The 27,357-nt window shown below is 37.0% G+C and overlaps 1 pseudogene; it reads right to left on the bottom strand.

Annotated features, from left to right (window-relative positions):
• Positions 1 to 17,844: 17,844 nt before the first annotated feature.
• LOC132369533 (olfactory receptor 8B12-like) lies at positions 17,845 to 18,932 on the bottom strand (annotated as a pseudogene).
• Positions 18,933 to 27,357: the final 8,425 nt, after the last annotated feature.

Raw genomic sequence — 27,357 nt, 5'->3', positions numbered from 1 at the left:
TTCAATACTAATAGGATTAACTGGAGGATACAGCTTAGCTCTGCAGCCACAGTGGGTTTCTCTAATTCCCTCATTGCCTTCCCCAGATAAGTCTGATGAACCGAGGCATAGGAAAAATGGACAACATCAGGCCTTCCCTACCAAGGGGGATGGGACGCATGAAGGAGGAGACAAATACTGGTCCAGAGGACAGGCCAGTCCTAAAAAGAGAGCCCAAAGGGGACTGGGCCATTCATTCCCAGTTCACTTTCCCAGCTTCAGCAGTAATGTCACTCCTCTCCCTTAAGGAAGAGAAGAACAAGGATATGGATAAGGAGAAAAGTTTCTTCGCATTCTTTACTCTCCTAGGGCATGGAAGGACAGGTACCCATTTTAGAGGAATCATCTGCTTTTGGCCAGAGAGAATTGGCCCATTTACAGAGAAGAGGAATAATTGCTCAAACCAGGTTGCCTTTTGTGGGTAAACATATAAGTACATAGTTCACATATGTGCATAGTTGTATGTTAAATTCTTGCTTCCAACATTCTATAGATGTAGCTCAGAAATGCTTCACTGTTGAAACATTTATTTTTCAAATCATCTTGAAAAAGTAACTAGAAATGTGAAGACTACAATTTCTCAAAGACTATTTCCCCTTCCCTTTCCCTGTATTGGTCAGTTATCAGCCCTGCTTCTGGGAACCCAGGTCATTCTTTGCAAAATTTAGGCAAGTACACAAAATCAGAGCTATTTGAGGAGTCTGCTTTCCCAAACCTTATGCCACTTTAAGAAGAGAAAAGGTGGACACTGCTGTGGAACAGTTCACCAGAACTTCCTGCTCGCAGTAACGTTCCTGAATTCAGAGAAGGGACAGGGCACTCAACTCTGTCATTATTTGTGTGAGGAAAGAGGGGCAGAGAGATGTGCAATTGTCTATCATAATCTTTGGCCTACATCTGTCACTCTGTCCTGTGGGTTGGTGGAGTAGGCAAGAACACCAGAGATGTCTGGTTGAGGTTTTAAAAAACTGATCCTATAGGCCAGCAGCTAGGCTTTCTGGGTGCACAAGATGTCTGGAGAAGAACAAACACATTTGGTTAGGCAGAGAGAATAGGAACTATTTCTAAAGTATGGGTAGGATATAGGAAACTCAGAGGAGACTGTGCAATATCCCAGGACTAGTGAAAGGAGAACCATTACCACTTCTAGGCCTGATTAGTGGCAAGAAGAGCGAGCAGTGTGGGGAGGGCCACTTGACCTGAGTGTGACTCTTGGTGGATAGATGCAAGCCCTAGCACTCCCACAGAAAGGAGGCCAGGGGAATAAATACCTTGCCCTTACTCTCTTCTTTTCCTACATTGCTTGCTGATGAGAGAGGGCAAGAGAGTCTGCTAATACAGTTCTTATCAGTCAGATTCCTGGGGAAGAGAGCAGGATGGATAAGCATAGAGAATGGACTTGCAGGGACAAGTGAAAATGTCCAGCATAGGCAGAAATGCAGCCCTATGAACGAAGCCTAGATGGTCAGGAAAAATAGAATGTTGGATCGTCTACTTCCAAAGCATCTTGGGGGACACCTGACAGGAGAGTTAGGAGGAGCAAGAAGTTGCCAATATCCTCCAGGAGTTGGAGGGCTATTGAAGAACTGCTTGTTTTTGTCAGAATTGGAATAATACCAGATTAAGTGGGAAGGAATCAGCTCTAAATATCTGGGAAGAAAAGAGGCAGAAGAAGCCAGGATACCACTAACAGCAAAACAGACCTTTTCTTTTCCATTATAAGAGGGCATCATGTATTTACAATGAGCAAAACCAAAATTTTACTGGAAACATAGAACATAAGATAAAGATAGATAACACGGTGTTATGGATTTTGTTCATGATCACATATGAAGAGTAGCAAGTATGTCCAGAAGGAGGAAAATGACAAATGATCAATTCAGATGCAACTTTTCTCTCCTTTATGTCACATCAGTAACATAGAAACACCTGTGACAGTTGGGAAGTGTACCAAATACTTGTTAGTGTTCCACCTGCGTCCCCTCAGATCCTGTACTCATTTTGATGCACACCATCTTCAAGTACGCTTTCACAAACTCCCAAGAGCTAGCACCTATTTTATTTGCCAGAGAGCTTCACCAGGATGCCAGAGCTACTTTCCCCACACAGGAGGGCCTGGAGTGCCCCTGAACTCATGATTGACATGTGCCAGGGTATAAATACTCCAGATCCCTGACCCTGCTCATGGCAATTCTGAGGCATGTCTCACAGTGTCTTCAAAGACTTCATGCAGGCTTTGAGCCAAAGTTGCCCATCATCAGAGTTTGCTTGATATTACACACTTTCTCAGTCTCCCTCAATCTCACTTCTTCATTCTGTACTGGGAATACTTCCTAACAAATCACTATCACATGAATCTTTCTCTCAGGGTCTTCTGGGGAAACCAATCCAAGAATGAGGGGAAGGAAACCAAATGAAGAGTACAGGAGAAGATTGTACACAAAGGAAAGGTGAGAAAAAACCATTTGAGGACAAATTAGGACCATCACTTTTTAGAAGGAAAACATTTAGAATTCAAAATGTATCATGAAAAAGTTCAAAAATAAAACATACTTGATATACCAGTATTTCTCTAACTCAAAGGAAGAGTTTTCTTTCTCAGAGTTTTCATCTCAGGAAACTAGCTGTTGAGTGGATAGTTCAGCGTGGCTGCTACTCTGCTGTAGAAGGTGATGGTATTGCCCAGTGGTTCTCAGTGGTTGGTTCACACTGAGTGGCAGCAGCAGCATCACCTGGGAACTTCCTAGGAATGAAAATTCTTAAGTCTACATCAGGCCTACTGAACCAGAAATCCTATGAATGGGGCCTGGAATCTATGTTTTAGCAACACTCCAAGTGATTCAGATTCTTGCTTAATTTGAGAACCACCATTATAGCTCCCAGTCCCAGGAGGTAAACTGAGGTACAAGCATTTCCTTGATCCAAAGAAAAAGAAACAGCTTTTGACTCTGCCTCAGGAGTGAGGAAATGGAGGCTGGTGGAAAGCATGAGTATGTAAGAGAAGAAGATGATCAGTCTAATCCGCATGACTACAAAATCCACCAGCTTGTGAAACAAGTGCTGATAAAAGAGACGTTGATGAGAAGCTGTTTACGGCACATGCAGTGGTTGATGGTGTTGTCCCAGAAAGTCAGTCTGACCATTGCCACTGGGTGGGGCGTGACACCACCAGTATCTCTCCCAAAACAAGCCAAGCATCAGCAGAGAACATTCCTGAGGGACATAGATCCCATGGTGACCCCAGGACACAAGGAATAAGACAGTGATCACTAATGACAAAGAAGCAGAAGAGCAGAATCTTGCCCTTCAAACTGGTGATGATGTTCGTCTCTGATACAGAGTTTGTTATCATTTTAAGTGAAATGACAAGGGAATAGGAGAGATCTAAGAAGACAAGCTATGAGAATGTTGAGAGAATTCAGCCCAGTAAAAATGGCGAAGCTCTAGGAATAAGGAGAAGAGTGTGGGATGGAGTTCTTGTCCATTCGTGAAACAAATAAAAATAAAGTAGTCACTGTTGAGACATTTCCCACAGCCACTGTCTTCAGGGAAGTCATCTCAGCAGGTAGGAGAAAAGAACCTCTTTATGGGCCAAAATTCCATGACTCAGAAATGAGAACTTCTATTGCTGTAACAGGAGAATGACTAGTCTTAACACAGGAAAAGGCCTTCCTGTCTCTTTCTACACTTATGAATATACCCCCCTGTTTGAGAAATGTCCCAACACAGCAGCTCAGGGAGGCCAGTAATTCAGGGTGAACTAAACTAGAGTGTGCACTGGAAGCCCAGTCTTCCATCACTGGAAACAGCAAAGACAGAGATGCAGCATCTCAGAGAGGTTCGGTAATTTCCCACGTTGCTTAGCAACCACATCTTGAATAAGGAATGAGAACTGGGAAGAGACCTAGAGACATCATGATCTCTGCCTCCATTGCTTCAATCACTCCCCACCCCAGAACAAAATTAGGGAAAGAGGTAGTTCCAAAACACTCGGTTTTCAGGCCTTCATTTGAGGAAGAAAGACAAAAAGAGACATGGGATGCCACCATGAAGCTGCTCGCCCTTGTTCAGCTTAGGGTCAGCAGTACAGAGTCTTACAGTCTCTGCTCTCCCTAAAAGGAAAAGGCTTAGATGGCGTAGGAAGAGGGGTGCCCTAAGCATGTATACTTCTTTTTCCTGTGATGGCAAGAAAATTAATGCTGCATTATCCTGGAATCAATTCTGAGCCAAAGACCATGATCTCAAATGAAGGCCATGCCCAGATACTTCCGTCCAGTTGAAGAAAGGACACATCATCTGTCCATGGCACTGAGGCCATAACATATTTAAAAGGGGGTTTCTTTTACATGTGTATATATCAAGATCTGGCTGGAACCCAAAGAAGCTTCCCTCAGGTGTTCTCCTGGGACGACCATCTGTAAAAGAAACGAGAAAATGTAGTTTTCACAAATAGAGCTCATTTTGACTTCTGCGCAGAATTTCAATCCCCCAAGGACTGCTTATCCAAGGAGTAGAAGCAGGAGCCCCTCTTCCAGAGCCATAGATAGGGTGCAGGGTTGACTCTAGGTGGAAATCCCTATGCTGCCTCTCGGGAATGATGACAAATTTCAGAAACACAATCTGTGGACCTGGCAATTGGTTAGGGTCCTAACACACTCAACATGGCAAAGCCCCTCACCAGATTACCTTTTTCAATAAAATTATATAGAAACTTCAAAGCTACCAAAGACTTTACGTTATCAAATAACAATGAAAGCTGCCTCAAAGTGGCTTAAAATCTGTGAGAGAAGTAAGTGCTATTTTACTATTGACTCCATGGAAGCAGTAACGTGCCATGTAGAGACAGCAGGGAAGAATCACACATAGCCATGATGACATTTTTCTAAAGATACCTCACTTTTGGAGGCCAAGAATCCGAGTACATATTCTTTATTATTTTGGCTAAGGTAGAAGTTCACTATATGAATGATTCATACTTTTATTCAACAATTATTCCATAATCCCATCATTTCTGCATTTGAAAAAGAACTGAAAAATTATACCCAGTTGCTGTAAAAAGTTTCCTCTAAAACATGGTGTTAACTGAATGATGGTGCATTTTTTTCCTAGAATTTACTTTCTTAAATAATGCTATGTATTTTCTCGTAAAAATGACATGGAATGTAGTGGGGGTTTTTTATGTTATGTTTCTTGTTTCTGTGTCTTAGTTGTTTTGTTTTTATTGTGGTAAGATCACTTAACATGAGGTCTACTCTCTTAAATTTTTAAGTGTATGATACAGCATTGTTAACTGTAGCTACAATGTTGTACAGCAGATCTCTGGAATTTATTCATCTTGTATAACTGAAACTTCATACCTATTGAAAAATTGGAGTGGGCATAACACCTGCAAATTCAAGTCAGACAGAGCGATTCCTTCCACCTGGTGGCCTCATGCCTAAATTTCAGGACCAAAATCAAGGCACATGAGCACAAGCTGAACCTAGGGTTTAAGAATGCCCTGAAAATCAGACATGAAGTCCTCACTGGCTTGGAAGAATCAGATTTTAAAATACACATGCATCTGAACAGGAGTGTTACATTCTGACACTGGGGTACAGAGGGAGACATGGGAAAGACTATATAACATTTTAAAAAATATCGTTGAAACTGTGAATGTGGACAGAAAAGGCAAAAGGGAGAAGGAGTATCAAAGGGAATTTTTAAAGCTAAAGCAGGCTTGCATATGTTTAGCAGTAGAAGAGTCTGCAGAGATGGAGATCTTAAAGATCTAAGAAAGATGAGGAAATTCTGAGAGACTAAAACCCCAAAGAAGATGAAAAGCAGTTGACAAAATTCAACATCCACTCATGTTTTTAAAATATTTTTTAATTAGACAATGATAGATTCTTCTTTAAGATGATAAAATATATAAAACTCAGATCAAAAGTCAGCAGCTTGGCTTCCCTGGTGGCGCAGTGGTTGAGAATCTGCCTGCCAATGCAGGGGACACGGGTTCGATCCCTGGTCTGGGAAGATCCCATATGCCGCAGAGCAACTAGGCCCGTGAGCCAGTTACTGAGCCTGCGCATCTGGAGCCTGTGCTCCGCAACAAGAGAGGCTGCGATAATAAGAGGCTCGCGCACCGTGATGAAGAGTGGCCCCCACTTGCTGCAACTAGAGAAAGCCCTCGCACAGAAACGAAGACCCAACACAGCCATAAATAATAAATTAATTAATTAAAAAAAAAAAGTCAACAGCTTAATTTGAAAACCCTACAGACATTTCTAATTAGAACTAGGAGTAAAACCGAGATGCCTACAGTCTCCACTGTTACTTAACATTGTATTAAAAGTATTAGAAATGCAATTATATATAGGAAAGGAATAAGAGGCTAAGAATCAGAAGGAAAATCAGGCAAAATTATCTCTATTTATAGAAGATTTTATTAACATAATTGGAAAACCTGAGCAAATCCATGGAAAAACTTCTACAAAAAAATAACAATTGTATTACAAAGTATAAAATTAACATGTAATTCAATAGAATTCATATATACAAATACTAATCAGAATATAAAATGAAAGCTAGAACCCTTGTTACAGCAACAAAATAAAATAAAATTCCCAAGCATAAATCTAATAAGAAATGTGCAAAACAGAAATGAGGAGAATTACAAAATACTCCTAAAAGTTACTGAAGTAGACCTGCAGAAAATGGAAAGACATACCACACTTCATGATGAGAAGTCTGAAGATCCAAAAATGTCAATTCTCCCTAAGTTTACTTATAAATTTAAAATGCAATAAATATGCCATCAGTTTTTTTCTGAAACTAGACAGATTAATTATAAAGGTTATGGTTAAAAATGAATAGCCAGGAAAACCCTAAAAAAATAAGAACAATATGTGGGAAGCTACCTTCAAGATATGAAAACATTATGTAGCTTCTATAATTAAAGCAATGTGATATTGGCTTATGAATAGACTTACAGACCAATAGAACAGAATGGAAAACACCGAAATAACTCAAGTGCCTATGAAACTTTGTATCTAATGAAGGCAACAGCTCAAGTCATCAGGGAAAAGAAGGACTTTTTTTATAAATGGTGATAGAACAACTGGATAGCCATATGGAAAAAGATAAAGTTGGATCCATTCCTCACACCATACACTGGTACAATTTCTAAAAAGATCAGACATTCAAATGTAAAAAAATGAAATCATGCAAACATTATGAAAAAATTAGTGAATTTCTTTATAACCTGAGAGGAGAGAAAATATTTCTAACTATGATTAAAATACCAGAAGCAATAAAAGATTAAAATATTTGATTTAAAAATTTTATATCATAAGGAAAGTCAAAAGCCATGTTACAAATAGGGAGGAAAAATATATGCAACTTATACCTCAGACAAAAAGCTAATATAGTTAATATACAGTCCTCCGAAAAATTGGGAAGATCAAAATCCAATAGAAAAGTGGGGGAAAGTTGTGAAAAGATCATCCATATAAGAACTAATACCAACAGCCATTAAACACCTGAAAACATCTCCAATGTTTCTAATTATTAGAGAAATGCAAATTATAAAAATACTAAAAATTATTTCTCACTTATCAGGTTGGAAAAATTGAAAAATTTTGAGCATATACTATGTTGAAGAGAGTGTAGAAAAGTAGGACCTCGCATTTATTTTAGGGGAAAGTAATTGTCAGTTCTCCCCCCAAAATCCACAGATTTCATACAATCCCAGTCAACATCTAAGCAGGTTCTTTTGTAGGAATTTACAAGCCAATTCTAAAATTCATATGGAAACTCAAAGAACCTAAAATAGCCAAAACAGGTAGCCTCATCCACCAGAGGGCAGACAGCAGAAGCAAGAACTACAATCCTGCAGCCTGTGGGAAAAAAACCACATTCACAGAAAGAGAGACAAGATGAAAAGGCAGAGGGCTATGTACCAGATGAAGGAACAAGACCAAACCCCAGAAAAACAACTAACTGAAGTGGAGATAGGCAACCTTCCAGAAAAAGAATTCAGAATAATGATAGTGAAGATGATCCAGGACCTTGGAAAAAGAATGGAGGCGAAGATCGAGAAGATGCAAGAAATGTTTAACGAAGACCTAGAAGAATTAAAGAACAAACAGAGATGAACAATACAATAACTGAAATGAAAACTACACTAGAGGGAATCAATAGCAGAATAACTGAGGCAGAAGAATGGATAAGTGACCTGGAAGACAGAATGGTGGAATTCACTGCTGCAGAACAGAATAAAGAAAAAAGAATAAAATAAATGAAGACAGCCTAAGAGACCTATGGGACAACATTAAACACAATAACATTCACATTATAGGGGTCCCAGAAGGAGAAGAGAGAGAGAAAGGACCAGAGGAAATATTTGAAGAGCTTATAGTCGAAAACTTCCCTAATATGGGAAAGGAAATAGCCACCCAAGTCCAGAAGTGCAGAGAGTCCCATACAGGATAAACCCAAGGAGAAACACGCCGAGACACATAGTAATCAAATTGGCAAAAATTAAAGACAAAGAAAAATTATTGAAAGCAAGGGAAAAATGACAACATACAAGGGAACTCCCATGAGGTTAACAGCTGATTTCTCAGCAGAAACTCTACAAGCCAGAAGGGAGTGGCATGATATACTTAAAGTGATGAAAGGGAAGAACCTACAACCAAGATTACTCTACCCGGCAAGGATCTCATTCAGATTCGATGGAGAAATGAAAACCTTTACAGACAAGCAAAAGCTAAGAGAATTCAGCACCACCAAACCAGCTCTACAACAAATGCTAAAGGAACTTCTCTAAGTGGGAAACACAAGAGGAGAAAAGGACCTACAAAAACAAACCCAAAACAATTAAGAAAATGGTCATAGGAACATACATTATCGATAATTACCTTAAACGTGAATGGATTAAATGCTCCAACCAAAAGACACAGGCTTGCTGAATGGATACAAAAACAAGACCCATATATATGCTGTCTAAAACAGACCCACTTCAGACCTAGGGACACATTCAGACTGAAAGTGAGGGGATAGAAAAAGATATTCCATGCAAATGGAAATTGAAGAAAAGCTGGAGTAGCAATACTCATATCAGATAAAATAGACTTTAAAATAAAGAATGTTACAAGAGACAAGGAAGGACACTACTTAACGATCAAGGGATCAATCCAAGAAGAAGATATAACAATTATAAATATGTATGCACCCAACATAGGAGCACCTCAATATATAAGGCAACTGCTAACAGCTATAAAAGAGGAAATCGACAGTAACACAGTAATAGTGGGGGACTTTAACACCTCACTTACACCAATGGACAGATCATCCAAAATGAAAATAAATAAAGAAACAGAAGGTTTAAATGACACAATAGACCAGATAGATTTAATTGATATTTATAGGCCATTCCATCCAAAAACAGCAGATTACACTTTCTTCTCAAGTGCGCACAGAACATTCTCCAGGATAGATCACATCTTGGGTCACAAATCAAGCCTCAGTAAATTTAAGAAAATTGAAATCATATCAAGCATCTTTTCTGACCACAACACTATGAGGTTAGAAATGAATTACAGGGGAAAAAAACATAAAAAACACAAACACATGGAGGTTAAACAATACGTTACTAAATAATCAAGAGATCACTGAAGAAATCAAAGAGGAAATCAAAAAATACCTAGAGACAAATGGCAATGAAGACATGATGATCCAAAACCTATGGGATGCAGCAAAAACGGTTCTAAGATGGAAGTTTATAGCTATACAAGCCTACCTCAAGAAACAAGAAAAATCTCAAACAATCTAACCTTACACCTAAAGGAACTAGAGAAAGAAGAACAAACAAAACCCAAAGTTAGCAGAAGGAAAGAAATCATAAAGATCAGAGCAGAAATAAATGAAATAGAAACAAAGAAAACAATAGCAAAGATCAGTAAAGCTAAAAGTTGGTTCTTTGAGAAGATAAACAAAATGGATAGGCCATTAGCCAGACTCATCAAGAAAAAGAGGGAGAGGACTCAAATCAATAAAATCAGAAATGAAAAAGGAGAAGTTACAACAAACACTGCAGAAATACAAAGCATCCTAAGAGACTACTACAAGCAACTCTATGCCAATAAAATGGACAACCTGGAAGAAATGGACAAATTCTTCGAAAGGTATAACCTTCCAAGACTGAACCAGGAAGAAGTAGAAAATATGAACATACCAATCGCAAGTAATGAAATTGAAACTGTGATTAGAAATCTTCCAACAAACAAAAGTCCAGGACCAGATGGCTTCACAGGTGAATTCTATCAAACATTTAGAGAAGAGGTAACGCCCATCCTTCTCAAACTCTTCCAAAAAATTGCAGAGGAAGGAACACTCCCAAACTCATTCTATGAGACCACCATCACCCTGATACCAAAACCAGACAAAGATACTACAAAAAAAGAATATTACGACCAATATCAGTGATGAATATAGATGCAAAAATCCTCAACAAAATACTAGCAAACAGAATCCAACAACACATTAAAAGGATCATACACCATGATCAAGTGGGATTTATCCAAGGGATGCAAGGATTCTTCAGTATATGCAAATCAATCAATGTGATACCCCATATTAACAAATTGAAGAGGAAAAACCATGTGATCATCTCAATAGATGCAGAAAAAGCTCTTGACAAAATTCAACACCCATTTATGATAAAAACTCTCCAGAATGTAGGCATAGAGGGAACCTACCTCAACATAATAAAGGCCATATATGACAAACCCACAGCAAACATCATTCTCAATGGTGAAAAACTGGAAGCATTTCCTCTAACATCAGGAACAAGGAAAGGATGTCCACTCTCACCACTATTATTCAACATAGTTTTGGAAGTCCTAGCCACGGGAGTCAGAGAAGAAAAAGAAATAAAAGGAATACAAATTGGAAAAGAAGAAGTAAAACTGTCACTGTTTGCAAATGACATGATACTATACCTAGAGAATCCTAAAGATGCCACCAGAAAACTACTAGAGCTAATCAATGAATTTGGTAAAGTTGCAGGATACAAAATTAATGCACAGAAATCTCTTGCATTCCTATACACTAATGATGAAAAATCTGAAAGAGAAATTAAGGAAATACTCCTATTTACCATTGCAACAAAAAGAATAAAATACCTAGGAATAAACCTACCTAGGGAGACAAAAGACCTGTATGCAGAAAACTATAAGACACTGATGACAGAAATTAAAGATGATACCAACAGATGGAGAGATAGACCATGTTCTTGGATTGGAAGAATCAATATTGTGAAAATGACTGTACTACCCAAAGCAATCTACAGATTTAATGAAATCCCTGTCAAATTACCAATGGCATTTTTTACGGAACTAGAACAAAAAATCTTAAAATTTGTATGGAGACACAAAAGATCCCGAATACCCAAAGCAGTCTTGAGGGAAAAAAACAGAGCTGGAGGAATCAGACTCCCTGACTTCAGACTATACTATAAAGCTACAGTAATCAAGACAGTATGGTACTGGCACAAAAACAGAAACATACATCAGTGGAACAAGATAGAAAGCCCAGAGATAAACCCACACACCTATGGTCAACTAACCTATGACAAAGGAGGCAAGGACATACAATGGAGAAAAGACAGTCTCTTCAATAAGTGGTGCTGGGAAGACTGGACAGCTACATGTAAAAGAATGAAATTAGAACACTCCCTAACACCATACACAAAAATAAACTGAAAATGGATTAGAGACCTAAATGTAAGACCGGACACTGTAAAACTCTTAGAGGAAAACCTATGAAGAACACTCTTTGACATAAATCACAGCAAGATCTTTTTTGATCAGCCTCCTAGAGTAATGGAAATAAAAACAAAAATAAACAAATGGGACCTAATGAAACTTAAGAGCTTTTGCACAACAAAGGAAACCATAAACAAGACGAAAAGGCAACCCTCAGAATGGGAGAAAATATTTGCAAACGAATCAATGGACAAAGGATTAATCTCCAAAATATATAAACAGCTCATGCAGCTCAATGTTAAAAAAGCAAACAACCCAATCCAAAAATGGGCAGAAGACCTAAATAGACATTTCTCCAAAAAAGACATACAGATGGCCAAGAAGCACATGAAAAGCTGCTCAACATCACTAGTTATTAGAGAAATGCAAATCAAAACTACAATGAGGTATCACCTCACACCAGTTAGAATGGGCATCATCAGAAAATCTACAAACAAGAAAGGCTGGAGAGGATGTGGAGAAAATGGAACCCTCTTGCACTGTTGGTGGGAATGTAATTTGATACAGCCACTATGGAGAGTAGTGTGGAGGTTCCTTAAAAAACTAAAAATAGAATTACCATATGATCCAGCAATCCCACTACTGGGCATATACCCAGAGAAAACCATAATTCAAAAAGACACATGCACCCCATTGTTCATTGCAGCACTATGTACAATAGCCAGGTCATGGAAGCAACCTAAATGCCCATCGACAGACGAATGGATAAAGAAGATGTGGTACATATATACAATGGAATATTACTCAGCCATAAAACAGAACGAAATTGGATCATTCGTTGAGACATGGATGGATCTAGAGACTGTCATACAGAGTGAAGTAAGTCAGAAAGAGAAAAACAAATATCATATATTAACGCATGTATGTGGAATGTAGAAAAATGGTACAGATGAACCCGTTTGCAGGGCAGGAATTGAGACACAGATGTAGAGAACAAACATATGAACACCAAGCGGGGAAAGTGGGGGGGGGGGGTGGTGGTGGTGTGATGAATTGGGGGATTGGGCTTGACATGTATACACTGATGTGTATAAAATTGATGACTAATAAGAACCTGCTGTATAACAAAATAAATAAAATGAAATTCAAAACACATAAAATAGCCAAAACAAATTTGAAAAAGCTGAATGAAGGTAGAGGACCTACATTTACTGATTTCAAGAATTATCATAAAGCTACAATAATCAAAACTGTATGGTTTTGGCATCAAAATAAACAAGTAGATAAAAGGAACAGAATATAGAGAACAGAAACATACACACACACACGCAAATAGAATTAATTGATTTTTAACATAGGTAAAAGAACAATGACTGGAAGTTTTTTGTACAAAAACACACACCAAAGAAAACTTCAATCCATACTTCACACTATATACAAAAATTAACTGAAAATGAATTATAGACCCAAATGTAAAAACCTGTAAAACTTCCAGAATAAAATATATGGGAGGAAATGTCTATGATCCTGTCTTAAGCAAAACACTTTTGGATATAAGAACAAAGCTACAATTCATAAAAGAAAAAAGTGATAAATTGGGCTTCACTAAAATTGAGATCCTTTGTGAATAGAATGAAAAGACAAGCCATGGACTATTTGAAAATCTCATATTTGCTAAAGGAGTTGAATTTAAAATATATAAAGAACCTTGAAATCTCAATGATAGAAAATAAACAAGCTACTTTTTAAAAAATGGGCAAAAATGTTGGATAGACATTTCACCAAAGAAGATTTATGGCTGACAAATGACTGCATGGAAAGATGCTCATCATTAGTCATTAGGGAAATGCAAATTAAACCACATTGAGATAACATTACACACCTATTAAAATGTGTTCAATTAAAAAGTGGACCATACCAAGTATTGGTGAAGATGTGGAGGAACTGAAAATCTCAAACACTATTTGTTGGAGTGTTAAGATGGCACAGTCACTTTGCAAAACAGTTCGGCATTTTTTAAAAAAATTAAACATATACCTATCGTATGACTTCACCATTCCACACCTATGTATTACTCAAGAGAAATGAAAGGATATGTTCATACAAAGACTTGTACATGAATGTTCATAATAGTTTTGTTTGTAATAGCCCAAAACTGGAAACAACCCAAATGGCCATCAACAGGGTAAAGGATAAACAAATGGTATTAGTGTGTCCATATATACTAGTAGTAGTAGTAGTAACAGTAGTAACAGTAGTAGTAGTAGTAGTAGTAGTAGTAGTAGTAGTATATCCATTCACTCAATGGATACACTACTCAGCAACAACAAATAATTATTAATAGATGTAACAACATGGAAGAATCTCAAAATACTTGAACCAAGTGATAGAAACCAGACAAAAATGAATACATACTGTACAGTCTCATTTATATAAAATCTTGAGAATGAAAACAAAAGAAAGAAAGCAGTGGTTACCTAGGAAGAGTGGGGGAAATGGAAGAGTTCTCAAGGGGACAAGATTGTTGTGATGGTTTCATGAGTGTATACATATGTCAAAATTTATCAAAATTACAGTTTAAACATTTTTAGTTAATTGTATATTAATTATATCTCCTTAAAACCCTTTTTAAAACATAAAAAATACATAAACAAATGCATGTTTAGTAAATTGAAAATACTTGCAATCCTGGCACCTTCATGCCTCAAGTGTTCTGCCCCTGCAAAGCATCAACCAAATAGACATAGAGATAATATAAGCATAGGGTGAAGCCAGAATAAGGGGACCAAAATTTTGACAGAGCCAAAGCCACCATGGGTTTGCTATGTCTTCTTTCTCACTCATACCCCTTCTCATTCCTCTTCCTCTAGCTTCAGGAAGAATAGAAAAAGATCTCTTAAACCACAGCACTAACCATAAAAGGCAAAGTTGATAAATCAAACTTCATGAAAGATAGGAATATCTGCTATCAAAAGATACCATTAAGAATAAGTGAGGGCTTCCCTGGTGGCGCAGTGGTTGAGAGTCTGCCTGCTAATGCAGGGGACACGGGTTCGAGGCCTGATCTGGGAAGATCCCACATACCACGGAGCAACTGGGCCCATGAGCCACAACTACTGAGCCTGCGCGTCTGGAGCCTGTGCTCCGCAACAAGAGAGGCCACGATAGTGAGAGGCTCGTGCACCGTAATGAAGAGTGGCCCCCGCTTGCCACAACTAGAGAAAGCCCTCGCACAGAAATGAAGACCCAACACAGCCAAAAATAAATAAATAAATAAATTTATAAAAAAAAAAGAATAAGTGAGACATGGTCTGGAAGAAAATATATAGAGAGAGATAGAGGTAGAGGTAGAGAAAAAGATATGTGTGTATACATATATGTATTACCTGTATATGTATATGTTATACATACATGTACATATACATACACACATGCATGTATATGGACTTATATGTAGAATTTCTTAAATTCCTCTGAAGGAATAAGAAAACAACTAACAATCCTATTTTTCAAATGGGAAAAATACTTGAATAATTACAAAAGAAGATATTGAAATAGCCAATAAACATATTAAAAGGTGCTCAACATCATTACCCATCAGGAAAATGAAAATTAAAACAAAAAGGCAGTCTGCTACAACACCAGAATGGATAAAATAAAAATATTAAGTGTTAATGAGGATGCAGAAAAACTGAAACTCTTGGACATTGTTAATAGCAGTGTAAACTGACCTAAATATTTTTGAAAACAGTTTGACGGTATTTACAAAATCTAAATATATGCCTACTCTGTTATCCAGAAAATCCACATCTAAGTACACATCCAAAAGAAATACTTGCCTACTTTAATCAAAATACATGTTCAAAAATGTTTATAGAAACTTTATTAATAATAGGGAAAAACTTGAAACTATCTGTTCATTAACAGACTAAATAATTGTATATTCATATAATGGAACACTACACAGCCTTAAAAAATAATGATCTATCCAATGCAACAGTATAGATGAATATCACAGACTTCATCCTGAGGAAAAGAAGCCAGAAACAATAGAGCACATGTTTAGATGAAGTTCAAATATTAATCTATGATAGTAAAGGAATAGTGGATAGCTCTTGGGGTGGGGGGAAGTTTTTGAAGGCAGGTCGTTTTTACTGGAAAAGAGAAAGAGGACACCTTCTAATGTGGATGGAAATGTTTTACATCTTGATCTAGGTTGTGGTTATATATACATATGCAAAAGTTCAATAATCTATACACTTACGATTTGTGCACTTTACTATATGAAAGTTAGACTACAAATTTTTTTAAAGATTTCTGTTTTCTTTCATTACCTACATTGTACTGCATACCCAATATACCAAACCACTCCTAAATTCTAGGTCCCCTGAATTCAAGGATCTATTCAGTCTCACCTAAAGTACAGTCCTTCTCTGTATGCTTATTCTTTTCATTGAAGCAACATTGAACAGAATCAAAGGGCAAAACTAAACATTTATCCAAACTTCCCTTATTTCCTAATAGAAGAACTTTCCTAAGGAAAAATTGATAAGTAAAAATATTTCCCTAGCACTTCACTTGTCATTGTTCTCAAAGAAATTTTACCACTAATGGTGAGTTTAGACCAAAAATTTTCTCTCTTGATTTTTGATTTTTTATATAAAGCTATATTTTCCATTACATAATACTGTGTATTTATAAACTTATCCTGAGTTCAACATCCCTTTCCCATATGCCTCATTATTAGAATGTCCTGGAAATGGGCAGTGCCTGAAAATTCAATAGCAATTTCCTCTCCTAATAAGCAGTAGCTCGGTGCTGCCCTGATAACTAAATGTGAACCCACAACCATCTATTGCTCTGTTACATCCTCCAGACCTGTGTCATCCAATAGAAATAGAATGCAAGCCACCTATATGATTTGAAACTTTCCAGCAGATACGTTAAAAAACTAAACAGATAAATTCATTTTAATGATATATTTTATTTAACGTAATAGATCGAAAGTGTGATTTCAGTATGTAATCAATATAAAAAGTTATCAATGAGCTTATTTACATTAGTTTTCATCTTAATTCTTCAAAGATCCAGTGTGTATTTTACACTTACATTGCACACTTACACTGTGTCTCAATTCGGATGATCACATTTCAAGTGCTTGATACCATATATGGCTAGTGACTACCGTATTGGATAGTTCAGCTCCCAATTACCTGGGCCACAACCAAGGTAACCCTTGAAATGAAACTCCAAATTCTGACTCATTAGTCTTGAAATAATATATACCTCCACCCCATATCTTTATAGCCCATAAAATTATATTTCTCTCACCTGGAAGTTCTAATTCACTAAACTATGTCCCTAGGGCTCCATCCACCAAGTCAAAGGTCACCATACTTGCATCTGTCTGAAACCTAACATACTTCCCACTTACTACAAAATCCATCAGAACTGATCTTGTCATTTTGCCAAGGCCAACTCAACAGAAGTTTTCACCTCCTACTCTCTTACAAAATGTGATATATCAAAATTATCCTGTGAAAAGTAGCATGAACTTACTGTGAATATATTCATAAATTCAATGTGCTAGGTCAACAAACATGTGAAGTAGAATCTTCCAAGAAAGACATGAGTCAAGAAAACATGGCATAAGGGAAAACAAACTGGATTGGGGTTCAAGCTGGGATTTCAGTCCCAGCTTTGGCACCAGGTAGTTTTATGTTCTTGGGCAACATACAAACATTTCTGAGTCTCCAAAGTGTGATGTATTATATAAAGGCACTGGATTAAATGATTCCTAAGTCCCATTCAATAGTACCAACTATTTTTGTAAAATAAAGAAGAAAGAGTTGGGAAATGAGGGTGAAGGAGGATAAATCCACTTGGGAAAGAGTTAAAATCTCTTCTACATATAGAATAGAAAGGAAGCACTGGAGCTTGGGGTCCACACCAAATAATAACAACAACAATAGTAATAGTAATAATAATAATTATAATAATAATAATAAACACTCCAGTAAAAAATCTTGGATCCTATTTCTCAATTTCTAATATTTCTTCAAGAGAAGGTTATTCTGCCCAAGGTTTTCTTCAGGGCAAATTTGACATCCTTATTCCTCAGGCTATAGATTAATGGGTTGAACATGGGCACAACAATGGTATAAAATAGGGAGGACACTTTCCCCTGGTCAAGAGGTAAAATAGAAGGTGGTTTGAGGTACATAAAAGCTCCTGACCCAAAGAAAAGAGAAACTGCAATTATGTGGGAACTGCAAGTACTGAAGGCTTTGGACCTTCCCTCAGTGGAGCTAATGTGGAAAATGCTGAAAAGAGTGAAAACCATAAGAGGGAAAAATGGCAACAAAAGGCACCCCAATGCCAATAGTCACAGCAATAAAGACAACTAGTACGTTTATGTAAGAGCTATTGCAGGAGAGCTCAAGGAGGGGAATGATGTCACACATATAGTGATTGACAAGGTTGTCGGCACAAAAAGTCAGAAATACCATATTTCCTGTATGAGCCACAGCCCCAAAAACCCCCATCCTATAGACCCCCAACAAAAGGAATAAACACACCTGAGGAGACATAGTGACCGTGTACACCAGTGGTTTACAGATGGCGACCTAGCGGTCATATGCCATCGCTGACAGGATGAAGGATTCAGAAAAGAGAAAAAAACAAAAGAAAAAGAGCTGAGTCATACACCCTGCACAGGAAATGATGTTCTTCTTTGGGACAAAACTTGTCAGCATTTTGGGGAAGATGGCAGTAGAGAAACTAAAATCTGTGAAGGACAAGTTGAAGAGGAAAAAGTACATGGGAATATGAAGGTGAGAATTCAGTCCAATCAAGGTTATCAATCCCAGGTTCCCCACTACGGTGACCGTGTAGAAACCTAGAAACAAGAAGAAGAGGGGATCTGGAGTCCTGGCTGGTTTGTTAAGCCTGCGAGGATAAACTCTTGTCACAGAGGAGATATTATCTGCAGCCGTTCTCCTCTAGGAGAATTTGTGAGGGAAAAAGAAGAGTTGTTCAGAAAAAAAGAGGGAAAAAAAAAACCCTTCTTGAGAATGGCATTTGAACAGAGAGATTTTTGAACTTCAAGTAGATGGCATTTCATCATACCTGTGTCTCTCTTTTCATGGTCCCCAAGTACCTTGAACCATCCTAGTAACCTGTGGGTGAAATTTACCTCCAGAATAAGGGTCCCTTCTGTGCACTTCCTCCATTCTACAGCCCTTGGTCAAGGATGTAAGCCCTTCTCTAGGGTAACTCTTGAGACGTAGAAGCCATTCAACTCTGCCTAGGCCTTCCACCTTGGGGCCAGAACTCAGCAGAGCAAGAAGATGAGGTTGTGTGCCCAGGGTGTTTGGCTGGAATGGCTATGGAATTATTATGTGACAATAATAATGGAGTCATAATGTAAAGTTATTAATTAACTTTAAGAAAAAGAAAAGGGACACTTACTGAGCACCAACTAGGGGAGAGGCATTGATCTAAATGCTGTGTGTCATTGTGATTATCCCCATATGACAGATGAGGACACTGGGTGTAAGTGACTTGCACAAGTCCCAGTGCTTCTGAGTTGCAGCAGAAGGTGAATGAATACAGCTCGTCTGGTTCACAGCGTTTGATCTTGTAACCACGCTGCCACAGGACAGACCAGGTCAGGCAGGCACTCACCCTCCTTCTGCTTGGAGTCACACTGCTGTGCTCCACTGGCTCTCATCCATCTCCTTCATGGAGACTCAAATGCCCTGGTGAAAAGAAGGTGAAAACTCGGAGCTCAGAGGCCTCTGCTTCTGCTTCTCTACTTTAAGGATCAAAACCTCTAGTTTATCTTGATTCTCTTGCTGAGCAGAAGAACAAGATCTCTGATTGTGGCTTTGCCCCAAGCTTCCTGTCCAGCTTCCAGGGATGAAACAGCATCCTTTCCTAATGCACAGGAGACTAAAGAGTTTTATTCTGGATTAGAGATCTCAGTTGACCTAGTTACAAGAGACTCCCTCAGGATCACTGCTTCAGAGACCACCTTCCCTAAGGAAGAAGAAATGTTTATTTACATCTTTGATAATGCTTGACATGGCTTTTAACAGCCTATTCCTTTACAGAGTTTACATTTTTTAAGCACATTTAAGAGCAAAGCAATGTGGGAAAAATAATTCTTGCTACTTTGTTCTGAGCACTTACTGTGTACCAAACACTGTATCTGACCCAGGACCCTCATACGAAGGATCCAAAGCAATACACAAATAATTTTATCTCATTAATTCCTCACAACAACCTATTAATAGGCTAGACCTATTAATCTTCACTTTAAAAGGAGACACACACAGAGATTGTAGGTTCCAGAATCTTAAGTCAGACTCTGGTCTGTCCAACTCTAAACTTCATAGGGACCAGGGACGTTGCTGGACTTCTTAAAGATACTTAATGTGTGTTACTGATGGCACCCGGTTTGTCTCGAGACATCAGTCCTGGCTACTGTAAATTGCACACGTTCTCAAATAGTTCTCAGGAAGGAACTTCATTCAAATAGGGACTACAGAGGCAACTTGTACTCTGCACCTCTTACCAGGGGCTTTTATATATTAAGGACGACAGATTTCATAGCCAAGAAATAAATCTTGATGTGGGGAAATTTGAGGTTTGGTGTGCTGGTGGATTAGAGAGGTTTTTGGTCCTGGGTTAATGGCAGAAGTCCTCTTACAAAAGTTATGAAATCAAAATATAAAGGCAGAAGTCTGTCTTCCTTCAAGCAAGTCTAACTAAAATCACTGCACTCAGGCCTGTGTATGTTTATGAGTTTGTGCGCATACATCAGTGAGGACCTACTTCCCCTAAGCTAAGACTCCGCAGTGATGGTGCCTCATCTTTTTGATATACATTTAGAATTTTCCATGTCCCAAAGTAACCCTAATGAATCTCAGTCCCACTGCACAAAAGTTAAAAATGAAGAAAGATAATTCATTAAAATGAAATTAAAATAGGCTCTCCTTGAGTTCCAAGTATGAAGAAGACTTTGAGGGGTTCTCAGAAAGCTCTTAGGGGATTTTGTTACTTCAGAGACAGTTGCCAGGGCAACCCCATTTCCAAATGCATCTTAAGCAGGGTTTCTCTAAAGCCATGTTACCTGATGCCTTGCTCCAGTACAAGCAGAAAGCAAAAGCAAAAGCAAAAAAAAAAACCTGTTTTGTTTTTCTATTTGTATAGTACTGTCACCTTTCCAAAACTTCAATCTCTGAGAATGACTTTCTTCTATTTATTTCTAACTTAAATTATATATTATACATAAAACATCACAGGGCATGTGAAGATTTACATATGATAAAATGTCTTTGCAAATACGTCTCATGCATGTGCATTAGCTCTCAGACTTCTGGTAGTCCACTGGAGTTGTACAAGTATGGTCCCAAATCAATCCCTACCTATCATAGGATTCCCAGCTTCGTAAGAAGCACAAACCTGACCAGCGAGAAAAGATGGCATCTGAGAGGGCTTCATGTGAAATAGTCTCCATTAGCTCCTGACAAAGGAGATAGAATTAAATTCATCTTTCAGTAGTCATATGGGCCTGCATAATAGTTAATGTTAAATTGTTTTTAATAAATGTATTTGACAATGTAATATGTGAGGTTCAGGGATGCAAGAAAACATGATTCATGCCAGAAGGAAGCTTACAGTCTAATAGTGCCTCTTAACCTTTCATACTGTTTTGTTTTCTTAAATTCTCTATGAGCTCAATTGTTTCATGGCTTCAACAGTCCCTCCATGTAAATGGCTCTCAAATTTGTGTCTTTAGTTTTCAATTCTCTATTAAGCTCCTTTCCTGTGTATCCAAACTTTTTCTGGATATTTCCAAGAGGCCGTCCTGTGGTCATCCCTGAACTCACTGAGAACAAGGATGAACACATTTTCCTTTATGTCTTTTCAACCGCTCCATTATTTATCTGGGTATCACCAATGGTTAGGAAGTAGAAAGTAGAATTCATAAGGCTAGATTCTAAGTCCTGGTTTTCTAGGACAGTCCCAATTTGCGCTTATTGTCCCAGAAAAATTAGTAGTTTCCTTCCACTCTGAAATATATCCTAGTTGAATGAGAAGTACTCAGAGCATGAATTTTGGAATCTGGTAGACCTCAGCACAAACCCTGGTTCTACTACTTAGTAGCTATGTGATCTTGAGAAATTTGTTTAGCCTTTCTATGAGTTTCCAAATTTTTATCTTAAAATTAGTAAAATAACCACAACTCAAAGTGTTGTTTTAATGAGTAAGTGATGCACCTTCTGGCACAAAGAAGATACAAAAAGAAGCTAATTCATTATTATTATTATTAAAAAACAATTTATATGTTATATATTGCTTTATTAAATAAATAAAATTTATTATAATAATAGTAATAACTATATCTTTGGGTGAAATTGGTTTCAGAATAGGCTAGAACAGAAGGCAGAGAAATCAATTTAAAAACTTTACACAAGCAGTAGAAACAGAAAAAGATGAATAGGGCCACATATTATGATATTATGATGAAATGCCAAACAGGATTTAGTGTCTCTATGGCTTGAGAGAGAACAATGGAGAGGAAGAGGCACAAATCATATTAGATTAAGTTTTCAAGCTCAGGGAAACAGGAAATGGAAAAATAAGGAAACGACAAAGAAAAGGTAGAAAATTGAAACTCAGAGATTGAATGAAAGGGATTAAGATACAATTCGGGGAATCATCTGAATAGATGATTACAGAAAAATGGGAAAATTGCTTCAAGGAGGAGAGTTTAAAGACAACAGCAAATTAAATACAACCTTCCAAAAATGCCAACACACAGATAATGGGGAAAGAAAATTGACCAGGGAAATGTCAAAATAAGGCAAACTTAGTGGTTAAGAGCAAGAACTGGAGAAAACAAACCTAGAATTAAACCCCAACCGTATTCTTTATGTCCTGGCAAACCTGAGTAAGTCACTTAACCTAATTAAGACTCAGCGTCCCAATCTAAAAAACGGGATAACAATACCAAACTTGCAGATATCTGTGATGGTTAAATTTTACTCCAGTGAATATTCACTTAGTAAATATTAGCTGAGTCTATAAAATGTCACATAGGCCAAAAGTAGGGAAAATGTCAAGAGTAAGGGATAAATAATGTTACCAAAGTCCAAGAGGGAAAAAAACTCGAAAAATAACCTTGAACTAAGTCATAACCTTGAACTAAGTCATTCTCTTGCAAGTGTATTCACTTATTTTTCCATATAACTTTTACTGTCTTTAGTCTGATACAACTTACAACTATTCATTGGTTATTTCAAGACTGTATTCCATAAACCCCAACTAGGTTAAAAGCTTCTTCAGGGAAAATTCTTAATCCTATAGCTTTGTGGTACACTAACACTCAGTACCTGCCTATCAGTGATGAATACAATATAGATGTTCCTTATTACCGTCCCCTACCCCCTTCTTATTTTTCCATTTCCGTCATCCTGCTCCTGTTCCCCTGAGCTTGAAAACTTAATCAAATATGATTTGTGCCTCTCCTCTCTGTTGTTCTCTCTCAAGCCATTAGAGATACTAAATCCTGCTTGGCATTTCATCATCATGTCATAGTATGTGGCCCTGTTTATCTTTTTCTGTTTCTACTGCTTGTGTAAAGTTTTTAAATTGATTTCTCTGCCTTATGTCCTAGCCCATTCTGAAACCAGTTTCATTAGTTATTACTATTACTATAATAAATTTTATTTATTTAATAAAATAATATATACCATGAATTGTTTTTTAATAATAATGGTAGAACTTGCTGAAAGTAATGCATTTTAACAATTTATTTCTTACAAGTAGTGCATTTATATTTTAGAAAAATTATAGGATATATATTAACATAAAGTAGAAAATAAAAGCCATCCACTCATAAATAATCACTGTTAATATTTCGGTGCATGATGTTTGATGTTAGATCATATTGTATATACTACCTTGAAGCATTTTCATCGGGTCATTTGTAGAGATGTGGATGGACCTAGAGTCTGTCATACAGAGTGAAGTAAGCCAGAAAGAGAAAAACAAATATCGTATATTAATGCATGTATGTGGAATCTAGAAAAAAGGTACAGATGAACCTATTTGTAGGGCAAGAATAGAGACATAAACGTAGAGAATGGACATGTGGACACGGGGCGGGGGGTGGGATGAATTGGGAGGTCAGGTTTGACATAAATACACTAGCATGTATAAAATAGATAGCTAGTGGGAACCTGCTGTATAGCACAGGGAGCTCAGCTCAGTGCTCTGTGATGACCTAGATGGGTGGGATGGCGGGGTGGGAGAGAGGTCAAGAGGGAGGTGATATAGGTATACATGTAGCTGATTCACTTCATTGTACAGCAGAAACTAACATAATATTGTACAGCAATTTTACTCCAATAAAAAGTAAACTATATATTATTGGCATCTTTATGTGCCAGTAAATAAACTTCAACAGCATTGTTCTTAATGGTTTTATAATATGCCTTCAGTGGATGTACTATCATTTAGTATGTCAGTTCTTTGTTTGACATTTGTTATGTCCAATTTTGACTAAGATAAATACTGCTGAGTTGAATATGCATTTTTACAAACCTAACCATTTATTTTCTGAGGATAAATTCCTAGAAGTTAAACTGGTAAGTCTAAAGATATACCCTCTGTTAAGAATATTGCTGAAATGTTCTCATGAAAGGTTCAATTACACTCCTGTGAGCAATGTATAAGCGTTTCTTTTCCCCCATGTCTATCCTAACAAGTTCCTAACAAATTGAGCCAATTTGATGCTAAAAATGCCATCACATTAATTCGTATTTCTGTAAGTAATGTTGGGCTTTAGGAATTTAGTTTTATGTTTCTTGGCCTGGGCCCTTCATATGTTGTATTTGAGTATTTAAATCTACTTTATTGGGGTATAATTGACATACAATAGAATGAACCCAGTTTATGGATTTATACAGTTCATTGATTTTTAACAAATGTATAATCCCATGCAACCACCACTCGATCAAGATACATACCATTTTCATTACCCTAAAATGTTCTCTGGTATAATGAATGATCCCCCACTCCTGGTCCTGGTGACTTCTGATTTCAGTCACTATATATTATTTTTGCCTGTTTTTGGCATTTATAAAAATGTAATCATACAGTATTACTCTTTCGTGTTAAGTTTCGTTCACTCAGCATAGTTTTGAGATGAATTCATGTTGTTGCATGCTTTGGTAGTTCATTCCTTTTTTATTGCTGAGGCATGTTCAATCATATGAATATACCACAATTTGTTTACTCATTCACTAGTTGAGGGAAATTTATATTGTTTACAGTTTGAGACTAACATAAATAACGCTTCCATGAATATTCAGCCACATATGTTTCCATTTCACTTGGGCAAATATCCAGGAGCAGAATCACTACATTATATGAAACATGTACTTTTTTACTCTATTAAAATCTGCCAAAGTGTTTTCCAAAGTGGTTGTGCCATTGTACACTCCCACCAGCAATAAATGAGAATTCCAGCTGCTCACCAGTACATGGAATTGTCAGTATTTTTAATTTTGTCATTCTGTTGGCATGCAGTGGCATCTCATGATTTTATTTGCATTTCCCTGATTATTAATGATATTGATTCTCTTTTCATGTCTGATTAGCCATTTATATATCTTATTTGGCTATTTATATATTTCTTACTTGGCTACTGTGTTTTCTTGTTATTGAGTTATAAAAGTTCTTAATATAATCTGGGTATAAGTATTTTGCATATATTTTGAAAATATTTTCTCCCAGTTAGTGGCCTGCTTTTCATTTTCTTAGCAGTGTATTTCAAGGAACAGAGTCTCAGTTTTTATGAAATCCAATTTATATTGTGGTTAGTGCATTTTTGTTCTATCTAAAATTCTTTGTCTGGCCCAAGGTGGTGAAGATATCTTTTCTGCTATGTCTTTTTCTAGACTTTTACTGGTTTTGCCTTTTAATATTTAGGTCAGTATCCCATTTTGAGTTAATTTTGCTTAACTTTTTATTTTGGAGCATTTCAAATGATGAAAAGTAAACAGAAGAGTATAATAAATCTCTCCGTATCCCTCCTAGTTTCAACAATATCAGCATTATGACAATCTTATATCATCTCTACCTCACTGGCTTCCTAACCTCAATCGATGATGATGGTGACAGTTCTTTCCCAGGTAAAATTTATGTACACTGAAACACACAAATCTTAGCTGTATCATTTTTAACAAAAAGATACACCTCTGAAACTCACACCATTTTCTTAATATAGAACATTTCAATCATTCCAGAAAATTTCCCTTGTTCCATGCTGGTAATCTCATTCCGCCTGGGAAAACTACTAGTCTGATTTTCTTTCACCTTAAATTAGCTTTGCCTCTTCTATAACTTCATAAAATGAGTCACACATTTTGTGGGGTTTGATCTGGCTTCTTTTGCTCAGCATAATTTCTGTAGATCATATGATAAATCTATTTTTAATTTTTTGGGAACCTCCCTATTGTTTTCCATAGTGGCTGAACCAATTTCATTCCCACCAACAGTGTACAGGGGTTCCTTTTTCTCCACATTCTCAGCAACACTTGTTATCTCTTGTCTTCTTAATAATAGCCATGCTAACAGGTGTGAGATGATATCTCAGTATGGTTTTGTTCGCATTTTCCTGATGATTAGTGATGTTGACGTAACTGTTTGGCCACTTGGATGTCTTCTTCAGAAAAAAATGTCTATTTAGTTCCTCTGCCCATTTTTTAATCATATTTTGTTATTGAGTTGTATGAATTTTCTATATATTTTTATATTAACCCCTTATCAGATATGTGACTTGCAAATATTTTCTCCCATTCTGTAAGTTGCCTTTTTATTTTGTTGATTGTGTCTTTTGCTCTGCAGAAGCTTTTAAGTTTGATGTAGTCCCATTTGTTTTTGATTTTTGATTTTGCTGTTTATGCTTTTGGGGTCATAGCCAAAAAATCATTGCAAGACCAGTGTCGAGGAGATTCTTCCCTATATTTCCATCTAGACGTTTTATGGTATCAGATCTTATCTTTAAGTTTTTTAAGTTAAAATTAATTTTTGTGAGTGGTGTAAGATAGTGGTCCAGTTTCATTGTTCTGCATGTATTTATCCAGTTTTCCCAACAACACTTCTTGAAGAGACTATCCTTTCCCCATTCTTGGCTCCCTTGTCAAATACTAATTGACTGTATATGCGGGGGGTTAATTCTGGGCTCCCTGTTTTGTTCCATTGATCTATGTGAACATGGTATGCCTTTTCCTTTGTGTCTTTGATTTCTTTCAACAGAGTCTTGTAGTTTTCATTGTACAGATCTTTCACTTCCTTGGTTAAACTTATTCCTATATACTTTATTGATTTTGATGCTATTGTGAATGGTATAGTTTTCTTTATTTCCTTTTCAGATGTGTATAGAAATACACTGATTTCTGTATGTTAATTTAATATCCTGCAACTTTACTGAAATTATTGATTAGTTCCAAAAATTTGTTGGTTGATTCTTTGGGATTTTCTATATACAAAATCG

The sequence above is a fragment of the Balaenoptera ricei genome, chromosome 8 (assembly GCF_028023285.1).
Source record: "Balaenoptera ricei isolate mBalRic1 chromosome 8, mBalRic1.hap2, whole genome shotgun sequence".
NCBI lineage: Eukaryota > Metazoa > Chordata > Mammalia > Artiodactyla > Balaenopteridae > Balaenoptera > Balaenoptera ricei.
The sequence above is the reverse complement of the archived record's forward strand: the minus strand, read 5'-3'. Positions and strand labels throughout refer to the sequence as shown.